This window comes from Pinus tabuliformis, chromosome 4_1, assembly GCF_031772625.1.
Source record: "Pinus tabuliformis cultivar Carrire ecotype Pingquan chromosome 4_1, CPIR1, whole genome shotgun sequence".
NCBI classification, from domain to species: domain Eukaryota; kingdom Viridiplantae; phylum Streptophyta; class Pinopsida; order Pinales; family Pinaceae; genus Pinus; species Pinus tabuliformis.
This window is the reverse complement of record NC_142303.1, coordinates 423,900,131-423,910,983: the sequence shown is the minus strand read 5'-3', so window position 1 is coordinate 423,910,983 and position 10,853 is coordinate 423,900,131.

The window sequence follows — 10,853 nt, the reverse complement described above, 5'->3', positions numbered from 1 at the left end:
CAGCTGGCTCAGAGGAACAGAGGGGAAAACCTTCAAATCTTCGGGGACTCTGAAATCCTGATTAAAATCCTTAACACGGGCGACCAACTCAATAGCTCTACTCTAAACAAGACTCTTGAAAGAATAAGAAAGATGACTCAAAATTTCACTTCCTGCTCATTCTACCATGTCCTGCGAACTTTGAACAAGGAAGCTGATATAATGGCTAACAAAGGATGTCTTCTAGCTCAAGGTATGCTGGTAAAGAATGATGAAGAAGTTGAAAGGCACCCAATTCCTTAACAGAAAAGGAGAGCTGAACAAGGACAGGTTAGACAAGGCAGTGGGCCTGAATCCCTATGCATAAGTCCTGTCTCCATGAAATTGCAAATCTCAGAGATCATAACATCCACCAAATCCGCAATTGAATGTAGAAGAAATACGCAGAACCAAGGCTCTGGCACAGGCTGACAACCACTGATGAGAAAGAGTGGGAAAGTGGCATGATGGTTTAACATCATGCGGAGTCGACAGGTAAATAGTTTATCACATGGGCCATCAGTGGTTTGGTGTTTTAACAGGGCGTAGAATTGAATTCAAACAGAGGACGTTTTATATGATGCGGGGAGTGGTAAGTGGTTTTTATCGCACCGCTTTTGGCTATTGGGCAATATTTCTCAAACAGACGCGATGTACCTGAGGGACTGATGCGTAGTAGGACAAAACTACCTATCTCGCGCACTTCTTAGGTGTTAAGGGTCGGACAGGGAGGGACACGATAATCATTAGATCTGGGCGGGGGAAGGTATGAGGGTTATTGCGCGTTGAATATGGTGGGGTGTTAATGACGTGGGGAGTGGTAAGCAGTTTTTATCACACTGCTTCTGGCTCCTGGGAAGTATTTCCCAAACGGACGTGATGTACATGAGGGACTGATGCATGGCAGGACAAAACCACCCATCTTGCATGCTTTTGAGGTGTTAAGGGTCGGACAACAAGGGACACAAAAAGCATCGGATCTGGGCAGGGAAAGATTTGATGGTTATCGTGCGATGAATATGGAGGGGTGTTAACCTTGACGTGGGGTCGAGTATGGAAGAGTAGTTTGATATAGTTTAATATATGCGGGTTTGTATTAAATGGGTTTGGGATTAATATATATGCGGGAATTATTTTAAGTCAGGCAAGTTTCAAATCATCAAAGAAAAGCGTAAATGTAAGATTGGATATTCAGAAACCAAGAGCAAAGCAAGGAACACTCATCCATTCCAAGAGAATCAAAAGAACCAACTAATCTCTGATACAAAAGCCAGAATATGAGGATTCTAAAAAGCTGGAAATCTCTCAATTGACTGTAATATAGGTTGTTTGGCTATGCCCAACTTCTTCTTATAAATAAAACTCAACCATTTCTGTTAAAATAAAAATAAAAAAATGAAATGAATACAGTTGCATGTGTGTGGTTGTGAATGGGTTGGATAACTGTTTTGCATGGCAAGGAAGTGTACCTTGAAATGCATGCATATGTGCATAAAGAAAAAATGATTATTGCGATAATTTGTTAAATTAAATTAATGAGTTTTGGAACTTTATTTTACTAATTGGGATACTATTCGAAATGTGAGTGTGATTTGTAATTGAAGTAGAGCTTCAATTTTGAATTGTTATAGTCCAATGCATATTTGGCCAAAGAAATATAACATGTAAAAAAATATCATCTCTTTTCTTAATATAACATTGATGTGTTGTTTTCAGCACATTAGAAGGCACCCAAAAGTGAAGGAAAAAACTTCCATGAGAATAGTACGAAGTAACATAAAGGAAATTCCACGAATTAGGTATGATGAATTAGATGAAAGTTATAGAATCTACCCCATAATTGGTAGAAACAATGATTAGTCTTAAGGTTTAAATTTAGCACTACAAGGATGATAATGAGAAACTCATTAGAGAATAAGCGAAGTAGGCAAAGCTAAATGTAATGCTACTACAAAACTATTCATACATGCAAAGGTTGTTGCAATCTTGACCAACTATTGGAGATGTAGAAGGATACTATTGATCCAAGAGGATCTAAGATGCATCAAAATTAAATAGTCCCAAACTGCAATGAATATATTGATCCAAAAATGGATCTTGGATAAACCTCTAAGTCTAAAAGACTTCATGCAAGAGGTAAAAGGTGCCAAATGGCACCAATCCTTTGTAAATTAGAGGAAAATGAAAGTCGCAGGCTGCTCTCAGAAATAATCTCATTGTAGAGATCTCCTCATTTGAATCCAAGGCAACTTGAATGGGCGAAAATGGACTCCGGATGAAGGAGCTATTGTAAAATGAAAATTGCTCAATGTCCTTAGAAAAGGAGGCAATTTCATTAAATTTTGAACTATATTGAAAATTTTGATTTTAGTATAGGCTCACGGACCAATCCACAGCTGACACGTGGTAGGCCGGGATTGGGCCACGTGGCCTTGTTTGATTGATCAAAGAGGAAATATCGCATTGGCGGATTACACTATTGGGCCTTAAAAACTTGAAGAAAACCATGAAAATCAAGCTAACGGAGGCTTAAACAATGGGTGCACAGGGACCGTCAGATCTGGCCGATCAACGGTCTAGATCTGAGCGGCATATTGCATCGGCGGGTTTGATTGGAGGCATAATGTGATGAACCGGGGCGATGTGATGGAGCGATCGCCGAAATCGGCGGATTGCCATCGACGAACACCATGGAGCGGCCATGTTATATGTGTGTGTGTGTGATTGTCCGACTATGATTGCCGATATTGGCGGATCGGTGTCTGTGATACCAAAGGGGAAGCCAAAGGGCCATTGTGATATGTGATGTGATAGCCAGACCTGACAGGGCTCTAGGCGATAATGGATATATTTTGAAATCCGTAAAATACCATTTTTCTGTGTATTTAGTGTATTTTGCTTATTAAGCGAAATACAAAGGGGAAGCGATATGCGATATAAACTAGACTCGAAAGAGTTCCGAAATGGAAATGGATAACATTTGAAATCCGCCAATGCCATTTTGTATGTATTTTCACATGTTTTAATGCATTGCGAAATACAAAGGGACAAAGCCTTGCGACATGCGATAGCGACCTACGGGCGGACCCGATAGGAAAATAAAGTGCGATTATGAATATTTAAAGTCTGGGAAGAACAATGCTTTGCGGATTTTTCAGTGTGTTCTTTGTGTAAAACACAGAACGACTGTTTTTAATGGATTTCAAGCACTGATGCCCTCATCTGTTACGGAACAGGTGGCCGCCTGCCCAAAGGGCGTTATGCAATGATTATTGAATGCTCAGGAGAGGGATTCAAGTGGACCCAAAGCTGGAAGACAGAGAGCCCGAAAGGGAAAACCAACAGACAACGCCGATTTGGCTAAAAGCCATGAATGTCAGTGAATGTGGGGGTTGAGTCGAAGAGCACAATTGATTCATTCACTTGGAGGTAAAGCAAAGCACCGATAACACAGAGAGTGGTGAATGCTCATCTGTGGATGCAGTATGATGCTCAGGAGGAGTTCTGAGAAGCTCATGGAGGCCCATAATGCTCAGTGAATGTGTGGGCATAGTTGGAGAGCCGAGGAATCCATTGGGAGGCTCGGTGTGCCAGAGCACTTAACAGAGCGAAGCCACTAGAGGTTGGAGGAAGCGCATAAATACTTCAGTGAAGTGTCAGACAACAAAGAGACTGATAGCTTGGGTTGTTGCTGGTGTTGTTTGAGTTGAAGACAGAAGAAGGATTCCAGAGGCAGTAAACAATTATGAGGGAGTCAGAGAAGCCAGAAGCTCAAAGGAGTCTTAGAGCACTGATTGAAAGAATTAGTCCAGAGAACCCTAGAATTGTTTGCAGCTAAAGGACAACCAGGGGTAAGATGGTACTCTGAGCCCATTGGTTCATTTGTAAACCATATGGAGTTGAGTCAAGGACTTGTAAAAAGAATTCAGCCATAATCCCAAAGAGTCTAATCGAGTTGATTAGAGCTCAAGGAGATGTAGCCCAAGATATCAGGGTGAACTCCATATTACATTTTTGTCGTATGTGTTTGCTTCTTCGCTGCATTATTCACTGTTGTATGCATTGATGTATATGTTCAAGCACATTTAAATATCAGCATACACAACAGATTTTAAAGCACATAACAACCAACAATAAAAACAAGCATATGCCTATATTTTCAAGCATTTCTTAATTCCGCATTGGTTAATCATTAAAGACTTGGGAAAATTCAAGCTTTGGAAGTGGGAGAGGTTCTTGTAAGTTAGACAAGAAGCCTAAGAGCCCCATTTTCAGATCAGGTGGTATCAGAGCTTAAGATTGATTAACCACACCTTTAAGAAGGTTATATCAGAATGCTTGATTGACAGAGCAAAGACTGCTTGTCTGAAAGGTGTTTGAACAACAAGAGGCTGATTGTATGCTTGTTTTGTAGACTGACTATTTTCTGAGTTTGCAGAGGTAAAGGGAAAGCTATTGATAGCTCAGTCCAGGAAGGACAAGAAGGAGAAGGGCTGAAGGCATTCTTCTATCCCAAAGGACCTCAAGGCAATCCAAAGCACAAGAGGTTGCTTAAATAAGCTCTTTATTTATCTTGTTGAAGTTTTTTTTGTTCATTGGCATAATGACAAATTCTATAAGTGGGTCCTCAAGTTCTGCTCTCTTCACAAGATTCTTTGATGAATACATGAAGCAGGAACTGTCCACTATGATGGATATGGTGAGAGAAATGTATGAGGATGGAAGGAAGAGCAGCATGCTTAGAAAGCAGCTGAATTCCATGAAGGAAGAGAAGTAGTTGCTTGCTGACAAATTGCAGGAAATGGAGAGGCAACTTCATATTACAAATATGAACTTGAAAACGATGCATGAGTTTGAGTCATAGCTCTTTGTTTCCCAAGAAGCCTTAGTAAAGTACCAAATTGAAGAAGAGGTAAGCCATTCCATTTTGTGTTAAAAGTCTTCTAAGAATGCTCATATTGGTTCTTTTGAAAAACATACTAGAGGCATAGGTTCTAAGCTAATGTCCAAGATGGGCTATGAAGGCAAGGGCTTGGGAAAGCATGCACAAGGTATTATTGAACCAATAATGATTGAGTAAAGGCCTAAGTATTTGGGTCTTGGCTATGGACAGTATTATGGAGAAAGTTCCAAAGCTGCCATGAAGGCCATTGAAGCCATTCCAAGAAGGAGTTTCATTGCAGGTCCCCTATCTCAAGAGTGTGAAGATTGTGTTCAGGAGGAATGCAATGGCTTGAAACATCATTTGCAGGGTGTAGGTGTTCATAAGCACACCCTTGAACCAGAGAGTTGTGGAACCTTTAAAAACCTTCAAGAGATTGATGGGATTCCAAATGGAGCCACTTCTTCATTTGCTTCACCTCCTCATGAAGGCAATAAATATGAAAGAGGAAGGTATAGATCTGGTTCTAACCATAGTCCTTTTGATTTTGCAAAGCATGATAAATTTCCACATAGATATGGGAAAAGAGTTGCTTGTTCCTTTTGTGGTTTGGATAACCATGTTGTTTCTAGATGTTGGAAGATAATGGCCACATGCAGGAAGCTTTTGAAGGAAAAGAAGCAAGCAACCAAAGGTCCATTGGAGAAGGCAAATCATGCTGTCAAGAGGATGCATATGTGTTGCTCTTACTGCCATAAGCAAGGGCATCTTGCTGAAAGGTGTTGGACTCTGAATCCAGCAATGCTTCCACTAAAGCTGAGGGAGAAGGTGGAAGGAGAGAATAACAGAAACATAAAGGAAGATTCCATGAATGATGTGTCTCAAGATGATTCACATATTGATGCCGATGTATAGAAAAAGGAAGGACCTTTGAAATGGATTGGTAAGAAATGGTTAGAATTCTTATCCAATTAAAAGTTGCATATATATTGATGCATATATTTGCATTTATTTTTTAATGGAATGCAAGTTGCAGGCTTTACTAAGAAGGTGAATGGAGAAGTTGAGTGGGAAGCTTGCTTTGTTGCTACAACACTATATTTTATTTCAGCTTCAAAATAACAATGTGCTTAAGAGAAAGTTGAAGGATGAAATGCATGCATGATATGATGTGCACGAACACAGGGATGTTGATGTTTTCCTTGTTTTCGGAACATGTGTGTGATTGACTTGAAGGGTTGATTGCTTTAAAGACATGTTTTGTGGGCTTGTTATCTATCCATCATTTGTATGCAGATGTAAGACATGGAGATGTTCACAAGATGTGAAAATCTGTTTCTTTTGTTGAAGCAGGATTTTAGTCAATCCAGTTGTTGTTTGTATGCCTGTTGTTGTTAACAGTGTTGTTGGTAGCTTGTTAGGCAGGTACAAATAAACGTTTTGTGGAGCAGATGTACTTCACATCTGTTGAGCCACCTTGGATCAATGATCAAGGCAGAGAAGTTCAAAACTACCTTCTATGACCATTTCAATAGAAGTTCTGCAGGAAGGCAAGGAGGAAGACAGTTCTTCTCAGGAAGACCAGCCCATCCAGAGAAGGGAAATGGTCAGAAACTTTGGTTCAGAGGCACTATGCAAAGGCAAGTGTAGGGAGGTGTTGTGGCCACCAACAACCCCCCTCTTTGATTGGTATTAGCGATAACACCAAGCAAATGGGGACCCTTAATAAAAATCCAAAAAAAAAAAAACATTTTTATCAATTTTTTTTTGTATTTTAACTCCCTAAAGCTGTATCACATCACGAGAAGAGAGTGAAATGTTTTCCTATGCACATAATAAGCTGCGAAGAAGCGACGCGAAATTCATCGCATCGCTTATATTATGAAGCACTCTTAAATCAAAAACTTAAGGAATCTCCGACAGCCGATATGCGATGTCGCATATCGCAACATCGCATAAGCAGCACACGATGATTGGATGACTAAGCGCGATTTGCGATTCGCGATTTGCGATAACGCGATCTGCGATATTGCGATCTGCGATGTTGCGATCTGCGATGAATGCGATCATCAATTCCTGCGATGACACATCTTGACGACGCAATCCTCGATACTGCGATGCGAGTCGCAGAAATCACCCATCGCAAAATTTCCTCGGCACAGTATTCAAGGAAAGCTGTCTGTAGACAAAAATTGGGCGCGCGCCTTAAAAGAAATTAATGATTATACGCCAAAGTATCCAAGAAGGATTGTGTTGTGTTTTTTGAAGAGTCAGTTCATTATGGGTGTCATGATTATGCATTCATTAGAGCTTAAAGCTTTCATGTCAATCTTTTCATCATTACTCTTTTCCTTTGCGTAAACTGTAAGACAGCAAATAACATAAAGCAATGTGTAGGAAACATCTAAGGAAAAGGGGAAAGCGTCAATGCTCGGAGAACAGAGAAGAGATGCCTTCACAAACGGATGCCACATGCAACAGGACCACAGATTCCAGAGTATCACTCAACAGATACTGATGTCAATAGGCCATCCAAAACTCAGAGTCAAAGGCGCACAAAAGCAGCATGTTTACAAAAGATCCTGAAGCTTAGACTGGGTAAAGCAAAAAGAAAAAGGCGCTAAAGAGGGAAAACGCACCAGAAAAGCCTGGAACAAAGAACGGAGGCAGTTTTCAATACAGAAAATTGTTCAGAGAGCAAAGTCCCTAACTTATTCAGTCATTCGCAAGGCCGGAAACCGAAATAGCAAAAGCAGAATTAGTTTGAGAGAAATTTGGGTTATTACCAAGTATACACACAGTGAATACACCAAGCTAGATGAAGATTTTCGAAAATATCTTCTAGTTTACCAGAAAGTGGTGCCAGCGCTTGTTATTTCTATTTTCGTAGCTCAAACGAAAGGAAAAGACGACCAGCCGACTCTTCCCAGGCGAATGTTGCATGCTTACAGCACTAAGGAGCAAATACAAAAACGGTTAGGAATTAGATTCAATTTTTAGAAATAATTGTGCTTTAGTAGAAGGGCGGTCATTTAAAACCGTGTCCTAAATTTATGTAATTAAGATTAAATAGTTAGCAGTATTTAAACCCTTCTCAGGCATTTGGAGAAGGGTCCAGAAATTTGTCAAAAAACTTGTCCTCAGAACATGCACTTTTGCACCCTCGGAGGGGGTTTTTGATGAATGGATGGATCGAGATTTATCAATGTTTGCATTTGATATCTGCTACTGATGTTGCACTTTTGTACTCTTAGTAGATGTTAGAAGAAGTAGAGATAAATCATTGTTGCTTGAAGCTTATGAGTGGAACCAGTCATAAATGGTACTTTTATCTCTTGACCATTTTTGCTTATATTCTTAAAGTGATATACAGTTTCCAGTTGTTTATATGTTAATGCATGAATGTGTGGGTTACCATTTGGCACTTCTGTACGGTGGAGTCATTTATTTGGGTTTGATATATGAATAACTTATTATGCGATATGCTGTTCACAACTGTTTTGCTTAACTTTTTATGCAGAGTGGTTTATCTTAATTGATTTCTGTTCTTATGATAGCTGAATGATCTTTATTACCAGTTATTGTTCGAAATCTCTTTAGATTGCATAATAGAAGAAATACACCCGGGTTAGCGTAGATTAGATGTGTTGTTTCTCATTAGATTACAATAGCATAGAGTTAGTTTAGAAGTTTGAATTAAATTAGCTTTAAGTACTCCTAGATCAGCATCATCCAACTCTACACACACACACACCCCTTAGATTGGGAAACTGGTCCCATTATCCCCAGTCGGACCCGCTATACCAAACGGATAAGGAGCTGCCAACCAAGGTCCGGACCGGGTGGGTATCCCCCTTGTTGTCGACCCGATTTTCGGGGCTTCAACATATTTGGCGCTAGAAGGAGGGCCCGAACTATGAATGGCACCTAAATCAAAATCTAAATACCATTTTGAGAGTAAATCGCCCTCATCAACTCCCCCAACTTCCCCAGTACGTTTAAATCCAGAGTCAGAAGTCGCTCGAGTATCAACCGCTGCTACATACCCTAATATTTCAGACCAATTTACCATTGAACCCCCTGAAGTTCAAACTCTGATTCGCAAACTCCAGGGATTTTCTATTTTTTCACAGAGGTCTGATAAATCTCAAAGCAGCGTGACTTCGCAGTACAATCCTGCTCATCCCCTGACCAGATTAAAGAGTGAAAAATTTGGCATCCAGCCAACTGAATTCCCTCTCCCCACCAGGAAAAGAGCAAGGAAAACACCTCTAGAGTCTGACAGTGAGACTCTTTCATCTACGTCGTCCATTTCAACTCCCTCACCGCGAAGTCAGCCACCCACATCTTCATTCCAAACCACTCATCCATCTTCCACAACCCCTCCTCTTCAATCATCAAAGATCACAATATCTTCATCTTCCTAGCCTCAGGGATCATCCTCTGCACTTTCATTTACTAGCAGCTCAACGATGGCCCAGTCTCCATGGAACAATCCTGGGGCAGTTTTAATGCCCCCACCCCTGAGCCAAATACCGGCCCATCCTGAGAAATGGCTACCCAAATTCAATCCAGAAGCAGGCATGCTAGCTGAAGAGCATATTAATAATTTCATGCTTTCTGTCAATCTCAACGGAGTTACCAACGAGGATGCTGTTGTCCGGATTTTTCCATATACAATGCAAGGAACAGCCGGGTCATGGTACTTTTCATTACCTTCCGAGTCTATCACAAGTTGGGACATTTTTCAAAGTCAATTCCTTACCAAGTTTGGTGATGACAGATCAACGACGACGTTAATCAATGACCTGTCCAATCTTAAAGCCGAGGCTAGAGAACCCATCAAACATTTCAATTTACGGTTCAATAAAATCCTCAACAAAATTCCCGCTGCTTCCCAACCCAGCGAAGAAGTAAGATGTGAATGGTATATTACGGCCTTACCATCAAACTTGGCAATCTTCGTGGATAGGGCAAATAAGACAACCTTAGTTGAAAACTTGACAGAGGCGATAGCAGTAGAGAAATGCGTAGTAGCCCTGGAAAAAAGATCTGTGATAGAGGAACGCAAATCTAAGAAAGTCTCCTTCAAGGAAGACCCCAAGAAGAAACAAACGAAAGACCCTTTCGATTTGGAAGGATTACAAAAAGTGTTAAAAACCATGTCCAATGAGATGATTGACATAAAAAAACAAGTAGCAGAAACTTCTTCAAGAAAGCCCTACAGAGCTTTTAAAAGAAGTCCTTCAATGGATGTGAAACCACCCAACGCTATCTCAAACGTCGAATCCGAAGAAGAGGAAGAAGAAGAGAATACCACTGAAGGGCAGACCGATGACGAAGAAGTTGTGGAACTACAAGGAATGTGGGATTTCATCCTCCCGCAAGAAGAAGATCAAGAAGCATTTCCGGTTAGCACACGAAGCAAAAATCAACTTGATCCTCCCCAAACTAACCCTAAGCAGAAGGGCGCAAGCCCTGCAACAAAAGATAAAGTCGCAACAAAGAAAATGACCGCTAAAGCGACTCAATCTAGCCCAGTCCAATCAGATCAAACACCTCCATCAAGAACACTGATTGTGTCGGATGAAATGGAGTACAATATTATTGATGACATGAAAAAGACTAGGGCTAATATCACTCTTTATGAGTTGAGCAAATTGAAACATCAACAGAAGATAATGATGAAAGAATTACATGCCATGCCTACTACATCTTTGCCTACAGCTGTAGCTTCCCACAACATGGGAAGACCTCCAACCAACACGATCAATAAGGTTGATCCAAATGACATCGCCTTGATTGGAGGAAGACCAAGGTCTCACACTCCCCCTTTTCTTCTCACTTATGAAATTTTCAATAAAAATGTGCACAATTGTTTGGTAGATTCTGGTGCTTCAACGAATATTTTACCCAGATCAATATGTGCCAAGTTGAATGTTCAACCACAAAA